Source organism: Thermobia domestica, chromosome 5 (assembly GCF_964235325.1).
Source record: "Thermobia domestica chromosome 5, izTheDome1.hap1.1, whole genome shotgun sequence".
Lineage (NCBI taxonomy): Eukaryota > Metazoa > Arthropoda > Insecta > Zygentoma > Lepismatidae > Thermobia > Thermobia domestica.
Genome location: NC_137458.1, coordinates 201,136,380 through 201,151,521, shown reverse-complemented (window position 1 = coordinate 201,151,521; position 15,142 = coordinate 201,136,380). Strand labels below are relative to the sequence as shown.

Below are 15,142 nucleotides of genomic sequence, written 5' to 3'. Positions count from 1 at the left end.
CTTTGCTGCAGAATGAATGTGAAACTGCTCTCAATGTTTGGTGTACATCACACAGATTTGCTTTGGTGATCGAAAAATCCATTTGTGTGTGTCCCGAAATCCAAGACTTGTTATCACTCCTTGAGGAACTGTATCGCTTATTTAACTCTGGTCATAAAAGATAGGAAACTCTTGCACAAAAGTTGTCTTCTAGAGATAAAACAAGTGATAGAAGGAAACGACTGAAAAGGGTACAAACTGCGAAATGCTCTAGTAAATATGAGGCTAACAAAGTAGTCCTGTCGTGCTACGATGAGGTAAAATCCTCATTGCAAGATTTGCAAGACAGAAAAAGTTTTGGGAATGACACTGCATCTCTTGCAAGAGGGCTACTGCAGAAACCGCAGTTTTAAAATGATCACTGCTATACATATTGTTGACACTGTGTTCAATATCATGAATCCAGTAACAGTAAGTCTTCAAAGTGTAGCTTTAGATTACGGAAATGTTCAGACTATTATTAATTCTGTAAAGACAAACATACAAAAGCTTCGTAATGACCAGGCGTGGGATCGTATCAAATCAAAGACTGAAGTCTTTGTGAAAGAGCACGACATTCCTGAACCCATTCCTAAAAGAATAAGATATAAGAAAAGGTTCATGGACGAGATTAGAGTAGATCAGCCTATCGTTGAATTTGATCAGAAGCTAAAAGTTGAGATGTATTTTAAGTTTCTTGATTCACTTCAGTGTCAACTTGAAGACAGGTTCTCTGATCACACCTTAAAGATTGGCAACCAGACGAGTCATTTTTGTCACACGGGAGTTCTTGAAGCAAACGAAGGAAACGTTACACCTCAAGATCTGAAACAACTGTGTGAATTTTATAAGTGGGACAGTGACGCAGTACGTGAAGAATTATACAATTTTTGTGAAATATGCCGCGTAACACATACCAACATTTCATTAAGTGATATATGCGATGGAAGTCCGAGAACTGTGGCAAATACAAACGATGAGAGTGACTGTGATGAAGTCGAAGAAGAAAAAATCGAAACAGGAAGGGTGAAAAAATTGTGGATGACAAGGGGATTTCTAAAACCTTATCAGTGCCTCAATAATTTTTCTGGCTTCAAGACGCTGAAAGTTGTTTACAGCACGTTACTTTCCTTGGCAGTCACAAGTTGTTCTGTGGAGAGAGCAATTAGTCGAATCAAAATAGTGAAAAACAGATTGAGATCATGTGTGGGTGATACATGGCTATCAAATCTAATGGTGCTCTGATCCGAGAGTGATGTGCTGTCTTCAATATCAAATAAAGAAATTGTAGAATGCTTTTCACGGTCATCATCTACAAGGAAGAAACTTTTATCAAGAATGTAAATTAGATATATGTTAATCAACATAAAGTATTTATAGTGTTGAAGTGTAGTTTCTGAAAGACTTGGCACGACCCTAAAATCGCATTTGTGCTTCTCAGTTATTTACATCACTTCTGTTTTTTTTTTTCCCTCGAGACTTTGGGAATTAATGTTTCGAAATATGTGCCCACTATTTGGTAGTCTACTGTAATAAGTGTCTCGAAGCATCATGCTAATGGTGCCCCAAATGTAAAAATATTGTTTGAGACATCTGCGTATGTTTTTAAAAACAATTCATGTTTTATAAAGAGAGAGTGATACAATTTTCGTGAGAAACCGAATCTATAAAAGTGTCGGAGTAATATTTTTCATTACAAAATAATTTTTATAATTTAGAAGTGGTGGTTTGAATAGTTCTGGAAGAAACATGTGTAAATTTATAAACTCCTTATTTTTAATATTTTCTCGGAAGAAATGAAATTACCTGCTAATTTTATAGTTTCGTAAATGCTTCCTAGAGGAAAATAGAAGTAAAATGAAAGAAAATATTTAGTTTAATGTCCCACGATTATGCATCGAGGTTAAGGGAGACGGAGGAAAATAGAAGTGTTAGCACGAACAAATTTCCCTTCCTGCTTTCTTATATAGCAGAAACTTTTAAAGGAGCCGTAACTACTAACTACATTCCTTACCTGAAAATCATCTTGTCTACGCCACTTCAATCTGCACTTTTTCCGAACTTTATTACATTACGGGATATTTACGAAAATTTTTAAAATTAGCTGATAGTTTAATTTCGATGTCGAAAGACCTGTTAATTAAGTAACTAGTTATCCAACTTTAGTTTGAAGTTCAGTTGTGTTTTGTCCATAGTTTGGAATATGGAAAGTGATATTTAGATAGCAGATCCTTGACCAGCCATTACTCTTGTCCATGTTTAACCAGAGGCAAAATCATCAATCTTCTTTGATTAAAGCGTTATTTTGATTTATATTTTATATGCGTTAAAATTCGTTGCATCAGACTAGATTGATATTTGAATTAGTCGGTTATAGTTTTTTTTTATTTATTTATTTAATAACATTTTAAATGTTTTATAGTGACAGCCACTTCCACGTATCAGTAGCCTCAGATAAGATATTCGTTATCCCGGGCCGCAATCTTGAAACTGCTTCAGGATTTTTTTTTTTTTTTTTAAACTTTTGGCATACTGTAGGTGTGCCTGAATTTTAGCCAGTGTTCTTTTTTGATTTTGCTTGCTGAGAGCTGTTTGTGATTCGCAGGAAGAATTTTGTATTTGAACTTAAAATTATGGGTAGTAGAACAGGCGATTTGGCAAGAGAAAGTGTTTGAACATAATATTTAAACTTGAATTATCATAATTATAGGATCAGGCTGGGAGGGGGGGGGTTGGTCTGACAGTTGGGGGTGCGTCATGAACATAAGGGGGGGGGGCACCACTGAGTTCGATATACATCACAATAGGGTAAATCCTCTTTGATCTCTATGTAAATGTTTGTCAGTTGATGCGACAAATAAACGAGTTTACACTATACAGTTCGAAACTACTTTTATGAGCTGAATACTCCCCTCACTTGAAAGCAACAGAGACAGATTTTCTGAAACGTTCATACGTCGTTAACTTCAATAGGCCTCTACAGGTAACTATTCGCGGAGATGTTGATGTAAAATGAATGAAATCTTTAAGATCTATGAAGAGAGAGAAAACAGACTTTGCTCTTATCTATCAATCTGCATTCCATCGGAGTCTTTAACTCCGGGCACAACCCAAAGTTCGCGCACGTGATCTGGCGGAGGGCAGAGAATGAAAGAAACCTACGTGGTTAGCCTCCTATCTGCTGTTCTGCAATCTTGCAAAATGTAGGGTCATATATTAAACAGCTTTTAAATTGAAGAAAACTAATTTTTAATTAGCGCGCTCTAATATTACACTAGCAACAAAAAGTAAAAGTGAACATGCAATATTAACACTAACAAAGATTTGGATGAATTTTGAAATATATAAAATAAATAGTTTTCATAAAATTTTGGAAAGAAATATGCCATGTTATTATGCAGGGAAATCCCAACGCATTCTGAGTGTTGGACACAGCCTTAAGCTGATAAAGACAGCTCTGAAATCTATTGTTTGAGGTAAAATTTGTACCAAGTATCGTATGATTTACGTAAGTTCTTCTATAGACAATTTTTCAGCTACCAAAGTTATTTGCTTTTGTAGATAAATTTCTGGTTGCCGTTTTTGTTTACATAGGTCAGTTCTTGACTACGTTAACACACATAAGGGGCCGCGGTGGCTCAGTGGTAGAGCGTTCACCTCTGGTGCTTGGGGTCACGGGTTCAAACCCTGCTCCCGCCAAGTGAACTTTGTGGTGGACAAACACCGTGTGCGTGGGTTTTCTCGGGGTTCTCCCGTTTCCTCCCACTTTCTCCATTCCACCATTTCATTCATCTCTCATCTTCACCGTCTCCTTTAGCCTAACCGGCATAACCGTGGGACGTAAAACTCAAAGATTTCATTTTTCATTTTTACGTTAACACACCATTTTTCTGGTTCCCAAGGTATTTGTTTTCCTTAAGTGTGGTAAATGTAGGAGTGCATACACTTGAAAATAAAGATATGGAAAAAGTGAGCACATGGAAAGTTATGTACTACAGTAATTATTCAAGTCATTTACCACTAACGAGTCAGTTGTCCATAGTATCCTGAAAGCAGTTTCGGAATTGTACAAGTCACAGATATAAGTAATCACAATGAATGTAGAGAAACAAATCAATCTAACCTAACGTAGTGATTTTAGTGACAACTTCGTTTACGCGCACAACCACCATCATTGACGCGCCTTCTCCCTACGGACACATTTCTTTGCTATCACTCGGGTCTAGAGATGCAAAAAAGCCGGCTTTTTTGAGAAAAAAAAAAAAAAACGAGAATTTTGGAAATTTTGGCTTTCTTCATTTTCATGATTTTTCTATTTGAATAGCTTTCTTATAGTATACTCTAAAGTTAAATAAGATTTCATGACCTAAATACCATATTTCGCTCTGGAATTCACCATCATGATAGATGGAGCACATGTTTTATGAATTAAAGTAAACATACAGTACGTAGTATTTGAGGGCAATTGTAGAGGATGTTTATTTTAACTTCTGAGTTATCGACATATTTTTCTTCTCTACGTCATTTCTATTTTAGTAATCCGTGTTTGATTTTTTAGAGATTAGTAGGCCTACTCTAGCGTCTAGCACATAAGTTAAACTTATTTTTTTCAATATATCCGTCAGAGCGTACTTCCACATTTTTGTTATACTGTAGCTGTGCAATGATTTAGCACTAATCTTCCAGATACAATCTTGAATACAGTTTTATAGAAATAATCAGTAGCGGATTCAGAAAAGTATTTTGGGAGGTGTTTCTCTGCTTAATGTTTGGTTTTTCTAAAATTTCCTAATTTTCATTTGGGAGGAGGTTGAAGTTTATGAGTATAGGCATAACTAATATTTCGTTGTGTTTCTATTCAGCAATAATCTTCCGAATACAACCTTGAAGATCATTTTATACTGATAATCAGTGGCGGATTTAGAAAAGTATTTTGGGAGGGTTTTTCCATATTAATGTTTAGTTTTTCTAAAATACATAATTTTTATTTGAGGAGAGCTTGAAGTTTATGAGTAAAGGCATAATAAATATTTCGACTGTTTTAGAAATTCCGTAATTTCGGGATACAGGCTTTAATCTGTAAAACATCCCCACCCTAACCCCCTTCGCAAATCCGTCACTGCTGGTAATTAGTAATAACAACGATTTAAAAACGATAAAGAAAATCGGCCAGGATTCACAGTACACGCACTATCTCTACATTCACAGATGGAATTAAGAAAAACTTTTGTCAAAATGCTCGAATTCGGGGTTGAATCCCGGACTTCCCGATAGAAGTGCGAAAACTAACCACTCACTCATGGTTGTTGTGCAGTTGTGCTTAACTTAAATATATTCTCTCTTTCCCTATGGCTTATGGAATCCGAAGGTTCAATGCCACACTCACAAAAGCTCTCCACTAACTTTTATCCTTATCCAACTGGAACCAGTTTTTACTTTGTATCAGGGTTTGCCCAAGAGGGCCCAGCCCGAAAAAACCCGGTAGTTTTTTTCGGGTTGGACCCACCTGAGAAAACACACTTTAAAACCCACCTGGGTTTTTGACCTATTTGTTAGTATATTATTGATACAACTAAGGTGATCACATTGTAAGTGATTTTTATCAGATTTTAGACTTTCCTTGGGCAAATTAGAGGCTTTCACGCTAAGGTATACAACAACATTCAACATAAGACCTTTATAAAGTTCTGAATGCACTAAATGAATTTAAAAAAAAAAAAAAAAAAAAAAAAAAAAAAAAACTTAGTTTGAGATAGTTATAGAACAAATTAATGTATGGATTATGCTTATAGCCTATTTGAAGTAAAATAAGCATTTTGTACTTTAGAAAATATTTTCCGTGAATAGTATGCTCGTCGACTTGGCGACACCGAGGGATATTATCACTCATCCGTTTGACGGGTTTAAGGTCAAAGGTGCCGGTACTAATAGTACATATGTAAATACATTAGTAAAACTATTAGTATTATTCTTACCTTTGATGTAAAACACAAGGTTCTTCAACTAAAATTTGGTTTTCCAACAATAACAGTTTAATTCAGTCATTTGTTGCTACTCTTCAAATAATCGTTGTGTAGAATCAACACCAGCAATAGCGTAAAAATTCTTGTCAAATTTAAGAAGCTTAATGCTCGGGGTTCCGAAGACTATGTAACGCTTGCTTACTATATCAAGTGCTGAGTTCAAATTTCCGTACTAGTGGAAGTTTTGATGTACACGCCGTGAAAGAAGTGCTCGGGAAATTCCCGAATTAAACCAAGAAGGATCGGAAATGAATACTTTAACAATAAAACTATTTATTTTACGCTTAACCCTGCCATACGTCCCGTAAAAAACGGGAATGTCCCGTTTTTGGGCCCGAGTGTCCCGCGTCCCCGTAAATTTAGTCGGGACAGGAAAATGTCCCGTATTTTAACTCCGTTCCATTCTGCTATCAATATCAGCTTATTCGAAAAGTGAAAAACAAAAAATTCTGACATTGGCTGGGAATCATGTAATTAGTGAATGAACAGTACACTGTTGCACGTAACAGTTTCGAAGAAGTTATACCACCACCCTGTTTCGACTTGATAGCGAGCGGAATTTGCAATGCTACTTTTTCCATTGCACTTGGAAACTCGGATACTCTTCGAAACATAAAAAAAGATAAATAAATAAATAAAAAATTAAAATAAAAAAAAACGTTTGAGTGTTTCTACATTTAGAAACACAGGGAAAATGACTAACCTTTTCTTCAGCAACACATTAGATAAGTTAACAGGAATTATAATCTTTTTCAGAGGCTAGGGGCACAGAATTGTGCTTTAGTCCAAGTCTTAGAAAAATGTAAGTCTGGTCCTGACAAATACGCACAACACAAGGAGAAAAATCAGCTTTTCATCAGATTAAACTGACGGAGGTAATTTTGGCAGATACAGCCATGTAAATAAATATTGCTAAACGCGCGAAAAAATTGAAAGTAGATTGTACCACTGATTTAAATAATTTGCATATTATTTTCCTATAAAGCATTTTTATAGCACATCTTAAGTTTTTAGGCATCTTCAGTCTATACAATTACTTGCAGGGTACGAACAGAGAAAAGCAGCTGCTGCCTAGTAAAATTTCGCCTATTATATTATTGAAAAAAAAAAAAATAATAAAATGAAATCTTTTAGTTTTAGTCTCACGGTTATGCCTGCTATGCTCAAAGTGACGGTGATGAGAAATGAATGAAATGACGGAATGAAGAAAGTGGGAGGAAACGTGAGAACCTCGAGAAAGCCCACGCACAAGGTATTTGTCCACCACAAAGCTCACTTGGCGCGAGCTGGGATCGAACTAGGAACCCCATGCACTAGAGGTGAACACACTACCAATGAGCCACCGCGGCCTATTATACTTTTGTTCATAACCAGACTACAGTTTATTGCATTGTGTGGGAAAGTTGAGGAAGGGAGGGATCTGAGATGTCCAGTATTCTCATGGAGAAAATATGGCAGGTTTATTTACGCTGGAAGATGTTAATTTCATATAAGACATTTTAAAACATTTATTTATTTCATACAACATGAATTGTGTCTTTGTTTTAAATTAATAGACTCCTTTTGGTATTCATATTTGGCGAACGTCATTCAGGCTTCTGGTTGACTTGATCTACATTTGTTCGTTTGTCTGCCGAGCTCCTTCATGGCTATGCGGTTAGTGTACGCGTCTTCGGCATGGGACCCGCGTTTGCTTCCCGGAGGGATCTCATGTGGTTCGGATTCCACGTTAATCAGTAGGTCCCGTCTCATATAGCCTCGCTGCTGAAAGGGACGTTAAATACAAAATCAACTCAACTCGTTTGTCTGCCTGTACCACACACACTACAGGGTACAACTTTCGGCCTTTTAAGTTAAATTCTTCAGAATACAAGCACGAGACACTCTAAGTTTCCTGTATAGATTTTGGCGGCATACCGACGTAAAATATCAAAATGGCGGCCATTTTTTCAAAACAGCGAGTATCCACGCTACGAAGCGCAATTTTCAGTCTTTTAATTTGAAATTTTCACGGTGGAAGCACGAGATATGCAAAATTTGCTGTATAGATTTTCTCAGCGATCGAATGTAAAATTTAAAAAAGGCGGCCATTTTATTCAAAACACCAGTAAGTAGAAAATTGTTGTAACTTGTGACAATGACAATCTTGAAATATAAACCACTTTTTAACACTTTTACCCCAAAGACATTGAAATATTTCGAAAAAACCCGATTAAACCCGAAAAAACCCATATGGGCCCAGGTGGGTTGGCCTTTATCAAAAAAGCCCGGGTTTTTTCAAACCCTGCTTCGTATTCCTATTTCTTCGAGATCCAACTTAATATTGGCCTCCCATCTGCAACTAGGTTTTCCTAATAGACGTTTTCCGATTGAATTTCCAGTTAAAACTTTGAAAGCGTTCCTACTTTCTTCCATTCTGCCTGCATGACCTGCCCACCTAAGCCTCCTAGACTTGATGACCGTAACTATGTTCAGTAAACCGTATAAATTATACAGTTCTTCGTTATGAAGTTTCCCCCATTCCCGTTCTTCTTGCGTCCGAATATTCGTCTCAGGATTTTATTTTCAAATACTTTCAGTCTGCGTTCTCTCCTCATCGCAAACGACCATGTTCCACAACCATACAGAACAACAGGCATAATTATCGTTTTATATATTTTAAGCTTTAAATTCATCGATAGAATTCGCGACAACAAAATATTTTGAACTGAATAATAACACGATTTTCCTGATTCCAGTCGACATTTAATTTCTTTGTGGATATGATTTTGGTCTGGTAATATTGATCCTATATATTTAAAAGTATCCACTTTGTCGAAAGTATTATTTGATATTTTAACGCATCCACAATTTGCCGTATTACGATCTCGGTGATCTTCCATGTACTTACTTTTCTCTGCATTTACTTCTAAACTAATGTCGCTGCAAGCGTTTAGTAAGGCCTATGAATTTCTTTCTATTGTTCTCCTATCATCCCCTATTAAATTTACATCATCAGCATACGCCATAACCTGGTGAATACCGTTCAGCTCTAGGGCCTGGTTGCTATCTTTAATTTTCCTTATAGCGTACTCCGGAACAATGCTGAATAATAATGGCGATAACGCATCTCCTAGTATCAGACTATTCTCGACGTTGAAGCTCATGGACAAGAATTTTTCCACTCGGACTTTACTCTGGGATTCATTTAAACACATTTTAATTAATCTAACTAGCTTTTTCGGTATTTCGAATTCTGTAAGAATTGTACAATACTTCCCTCCTATCCGAGTCGTAAACCTTTTTTAAAATCAATAAACAGCTGATGTGCTGGGTAACATATTCCCACTTCTTTTCGAGTATTTATCGAATATGAAATATCTGGTCGATAGTTGATCGATTTCCCTAAATCCACACTGATAATCTCCAATAATTTCATCTGCGTATGGAATCAATCTTGTTAATAGAATGTTAAGAGAAATACGACGCTAAATATTACAATAAGTTTTGTCGCATTGACACAGTGATTGATTCTTTCAACTCTTCTTAGTATTCCATTTTTTTCTTATTTTTAAACAAAAAAGTTGAATTGCTGTCGTTAAAACTTCAGAAACCTTCAGCACTGAGTAAACCTTGATGGTGATTATAAGTCTAGGAAACAACACGATCAGATGAGCGGTCTATTACGCATATGATGCATGAACAGAAAATTCGGTACTTCCCCGACTCTAAACAAGCTTAAGGAACAGAACAGTCATTATAGAATTCGGAATTTGGTAAGTCTTTACTTTGACTCCAACTGTGACTTTAATCGGTTCTTATAGGTTCAGTTACTTCCTGGAACTGTTTGTGCGTGAGTCACTTGTTAGAACTGTTCGTGCCTTTGGTGTGACGTCTTAGTTCATATTTTTCCCACTAGGTGTTTGTGTAGTCATATGGTAGTTGGTTAGTAGTCACATGTTCTGTGTGCATGTATGTGTGTGCAGCTGTTTGTGGCATGCGGGAGCGCGTAATTGAATTGGTTGAATTGAGTTAGAGAAAACCTATCATAGTTGTGGTCTAAACTGAAGATATTTTCGACGTATTCTAAAAGTGGACGTTTATTGGTTTCTTGTTTGTAATAATAGCAAGTGTGCTCGGTTTAATAAAACGACGTGTGTGCGGAAAGGAACATTTTTCAGTAATGTTGAGTATTGCGCATGTGTTCTTGGTATCTTATTTTTTCGTGTGTGGAATCAGCAGTTATGAGTTCATTATTCATGAGATTTCTCCTATGGCGAAATGGTGAGTGTTTTCTTTTTTTAATTCATATTATTTTTATTCTTGATTTGTTTTGCATTTGAGTATTAGGCAAAGTATTTGGTTTGCTGCTGCTTGTCCTATTGTCTTGTTGAGATGTATTTTTCTTTTTTCTTTGTCATGCACTGATTTATGATTAGAGACGAGTGTTTTTTTTTTTTTTTTAATTTTTCCCTTCTTATCTTAGCTTTATAGTAGTGGTGTGATTATTTATTACTATTTTGGATGTTTTTATGGTACTTGAGCGGGGGGTTGGGGGGCGGTAGCCCCCCATTTAGATCTCAAAATTCATAGTCACCGCTTCACCTGAATTGATGTTTAGTAACATTGTGGCCCTTGTACTTATAGTATAATTCTTAACTTCGTATAGTAACATTGTGGCCCTTGTACTTATAGTATAATTCTTAACATCGTATAGTAACATTGTGGCCCTTGTACTTATAGTATAATTCTTAACATCGTACATTACTTTCACTGTGTTAGTAATTGTAATCGATTCATGTGATCCGGTTCCGGGAGCAGTTTAGGAATGATTCCTAAACTGCTCCGGGAACCGGATCACATGAATCGGTTGAAGTCACAGTTGGAGTCAAAGTAAAAATTTGCCCGGAATTTTACCGATGTTGCAGATCCGAAGCACCTAATAGGTGGTAACAGATTATTACGTACGTGATCAATGAATGAAAAATTTGTTCGAAATATCAATACAATTTATATGAAAGTTAAAACTTAAAAGTTTCAAGAATGTGCAGAACCACCTGAAACCAAGCTCTTGGTGTGCAGCCTTTAAGATTATCATATAAATGTATTTCCCTCATGTTTTATCTTATTTTGTTTCAAAAAGAGGGTGTGTGATATTTTGAAGTAAAAATACTACATACAATTTTGCTAGTTATTTGTGTATCATTTTTTAAATAAAAGTATTTACTTTTGTGTATAAGAGATTAAAAATCATTACATCTATTGGTTAATCCTTAGGAATTCATAATGTAAATATGTTAAGAATTTTTAAGAAACCTTTTCGAAATTCATGGTTTATTTTAGGTTTTATATTATTACCTAAATCAACCACTAAATAAATGAGTTTCTGTGCTGTAGTGAAGCAAAACAAAGTCTGTTTTATCAATTTAAAGCAAAATTTTGAAAAAAGACCAAAATTTCCCAAGCAAAAAAGCGAAGCAGAAAAAACCGCGTTTTTTGCACAAAAAAAAAAGCCGGTTTTTTCCAAGCCCTTACATTTCTACTCGGGTTCCTTGCAGCATCCTGCCCTGAATTGGTTAGTATTTGTGCTTTTACAGGGTATTACTGCTGTATCGCCGAACCAATTTGAAAATCGAAAAAAAGTACCAAAATGTACTGCATTCGGTTACATTACACTAAGTTACATTAGATTATGTTACTAGGCGTGCAGTTTTACTAAACGGATCCTTATTACGTATAAGTAGCAGTAGGAACAGGTAAGAAGCCCGCAGGGGTTGATTTTTCGAGGTCTATTCTCGACATGAAATGGTTAAATTAAAGACTTGCCCAAATTTTTCTGGACTTGTGTATAGCCCGCTCCCCCCAGTTCTTTGTCACCGAAACTGGAAGAGTCACTACTACTACTACTATCGCTATTACTACTACTACTACTACTACTTATATCGAGAACAGAACCCAACCCAATTAGGGCTTCTAACCCGTTCCTACTACTACTACTACTACCGCTACTACTACTACCACTACTTACACTAAAGCTTCCTTACCACAAGTTTTACATCTTAAATCTTTATAACATGCGATTCCGATTCATTATGAACTAATATGAATCGTTAGAATCACTATGATTCGTTAAAAATCACTGGGGGAGAGTTGGCTATACTCAATCCTTTTCTGTACATTTTATAATCTATGGATCCGTATAGTAAAACAAGTGTACCTCTCCGCGAAATAGTCCATCCGCCTTCACATACAGTGCCGCTTACAACATCAAAAACAAACACTTTGTTAACTTTTACTATTCCCCTTACCTCATTTTCACTAATTCTTTCTCACAAACTTAAATAAATTATCCAATTGACCCGGCAAATTTCCTAAAATTTGTCCGGCGCGACAGCAGTTAACCCTCTTTCAGTGGCCGCCCAGCACAAGTTGGCTTGTAGTTGGAGTTCTAATATATATTCCCGGACCCAGTACTAACACGAAAAACGGTGAAATCCTAAAGTGAATGTGCACAGAGGAATTCTTGTCAAGCACTTTCTATGGTGATAGTGAACATCTGATAAATGACAAAATGAAATGCTCTGCAGTACAGAGGCCGTATTTCTACTTTTACGCTGCGACAAATACGATTCTTACTTCCTATGCACTGTTCTTTTGAATAATATTATTTCTTCCGTTAACTCAACAAATTTCTGATCCCACCTCTTTTAACCAGTACCATAGCTGCTATACCAACCAAATCGTTCCAGTTGCGCCCCTCTTATCCCAAACTTGTATCTTAAACCGTAACATTATAAGATGGAATTCAAATTAACTGCCACAGATAATACCCTCGAAATGCGAAATTTACGTAGAAATGGTTACACGAAATGTCGGCATGAGAGTAAAATACTTAATACTAGCGACCAGTGTATGGTAATTAATTAGGGTGAAAAACGAAGTTAAATTCTCCGATTATATGAGTTAACGTGTTGATGCGATATTACATAAAGAGCACTAGAATATGGCAATATTTCAAACCCGTTCCCAAAATTATACTACATTCAGATTAGACTAAGATAAAATAACATTTCGTTAACTTGCTTATGATAATGAATTCCTCTACTATATTGCACTTATACTTACGTACGTCGTATTATGTATAGTAGCTTTTATTTAATGAAATTCGCTCAATTTTGTCTTCGAAACTTCAATTAACTTAATATCTTATTGCTAGTAATTTATAGTTGCTACTATATAATTTTGTAGAACTTTCGTAACGTCAGATGATCGAATAGATACAATCAGAAAATCTAAATCTTGACGGCAGGGAATACACATCAAAGTTCCCGCGCGCATAGCCAGTGAGTGCAGTGTTGCCAACCAATTTTTCGAAAAATCAGGAAAATTCATATCCAAAATACAGGAAAAATCCAGGGGATACAACTTACTACCTAAATATTTTAATTAGGTTGATTTTTTTTTACAAGGCAAACAGTGAACCCATCAATGATTATACTTACCAATAAAAAGCTAATCATCTTCATCTGCGCACACGTCAATATTGACTCTGCTGGTCAGAGAGCGATCCACAGGTAATCCTAGCATGAGCTGTTAGAAGTGAGCCTTCTTGTGTGTAGCAATCCTTGCAAAATTTGAATATCAAGTCTGTCTGTTTTGACTTCATCAAATTTACGGGAAAACACCTTTTCTACAGTGACACTTGAGCAGGGCCGGCGCTAGCAGTTTTGCCGCCCTGGGCGGTACTTCCACATGCCACCGCTTCAATCTACAAACCGTCTTTTGACAAAAGACGTTCAAGTGTCACGTAGAAATAAGATGCCCCATTTAAAAGCATGTATAAAAAGGAAAAGTAAACTTTAAAAAATGCCTCTCTCAAATGCTTACGTAATATTTAAACGGCTCCTTACGTTTTAGTCACGACTAAGAATTCTACCGCCTTATGCAGAGTCATTTTGACGTATGATTAAGTTTATACTAAAAACCTGACTACTGCAGGAAATATATGTTGGTCGTACACTTTAGTATGCCACTAATCACATGTCATACCGACTCTGCATAACGCCCTTAATTTTTAAGCTTACTTTATATCAAAAGGTGTTCCCAATGAAGTATGAAGATAATGTACTGAATCAGATATTACGGAATAACTAACCGCCATATGCAGAGTTGTTTTGAAATGTGATTAGCGTTATACTAAAAGCCTGACTACTACAGGAAACATATGTTAGTCGAGCTCTTTAGTATGGAACTAATCACGGATCAGAACGACTCTGCATAGGGCTATGTGATTAGCCCAGTGGCGTAACTAAAGGTTTGGGGGCCTCCCCGCAGACAGTGTGGAGTGAAGCCCCTTCTCTACTTCCCACTTCACGATTTGGGGCCCCCTGATAGCCTGAGGCCCTCCCGTAATGCGGGGTCTGCGGGGCCCTTATTTACGCCCCTGGATTTGCCTAACCCTTATAATTTACTAAAATACAATAGAGATACATAAATTTAACACATCTTAATTTAAAGAAACTTTTCTTGCTTTGATATGAGTAAATTCCTTTATCACATTTCACATAGTCCAATGTTTCAGCCAATTCGTGTTCTACTGATATCGCTAGACTACTCAGGTGTGTTTCAGACATCCGGTAAGGTTAACAAAACCCTAAGTTCAACACTGATATTGGAAGCAAAATCATGTTCCTTAATTAATTTTAGTCTGTTTTGATGAACTTTTAGGCTTAACTATAGCGGATAACACTTTCAGTTTGTCTTTCAAATCACTAGGGTTAATATCATCCGATTCTTTGAGTGTAAAAATGCTGGCAAGTTTAGTACACTTTTCAGACAGAAATTCAGGTGGCATATCTTTAAGATTACTTATATTGTAAAGAAAATCGAAATACTCAATGTGATGTTGCTCAAACCTTTCTCTTAATGGTAACACAATCACCCCTAGAATTTTGTAATAAAAATCGATCTTGTTTGTGGATCTTCAATAGCTTCATTCTCTGCCTTGTACCAAGGATGTTATAAATAGAGGATCTGCCCATATGTATCTTCATCCTATTAAATCGTTGAAGCCAAAAAGCAACCGAGCATCGGCACGTCTGATTGGCTACTCTCGTTTCCAC

The 15,142-nt window shown here is 36.3% G+C and overlaps 1 protein-coding gene across 15 annotated transcripts in view; it reads right to left on the bottom strand.

The window, feature by feature from the left end:
* The window catches only part of LOC145686344 (uncharacterized), a 584,205-nt gene extending 570,454 nt beyond the window's left edge, over positions 1-13,751 (bottom strand). For 7 of the 15 annotated variants that reach the window (XR_014131592.1, XR_014131591.1, XM_081759575.1 and 4 more), the window contains exon 1: positions 13,146-13,375. The gene's annotated coding sequence lies outside the window, so the exon portion shown is untranslated. Of the gene's footprint in view, positions 1-12,756; positions 13,057-13,145; positions 13,376-13,522 lie in introns of those variants that run through there. The other 8 variants (XM_081759577.1, XM_081759578.1, XR_014131596.1 and 5 more) reach the window with 7 other exon arrangements.
* Positions 13,752-15,142: the final 1,391 nt, after the last annotated feature.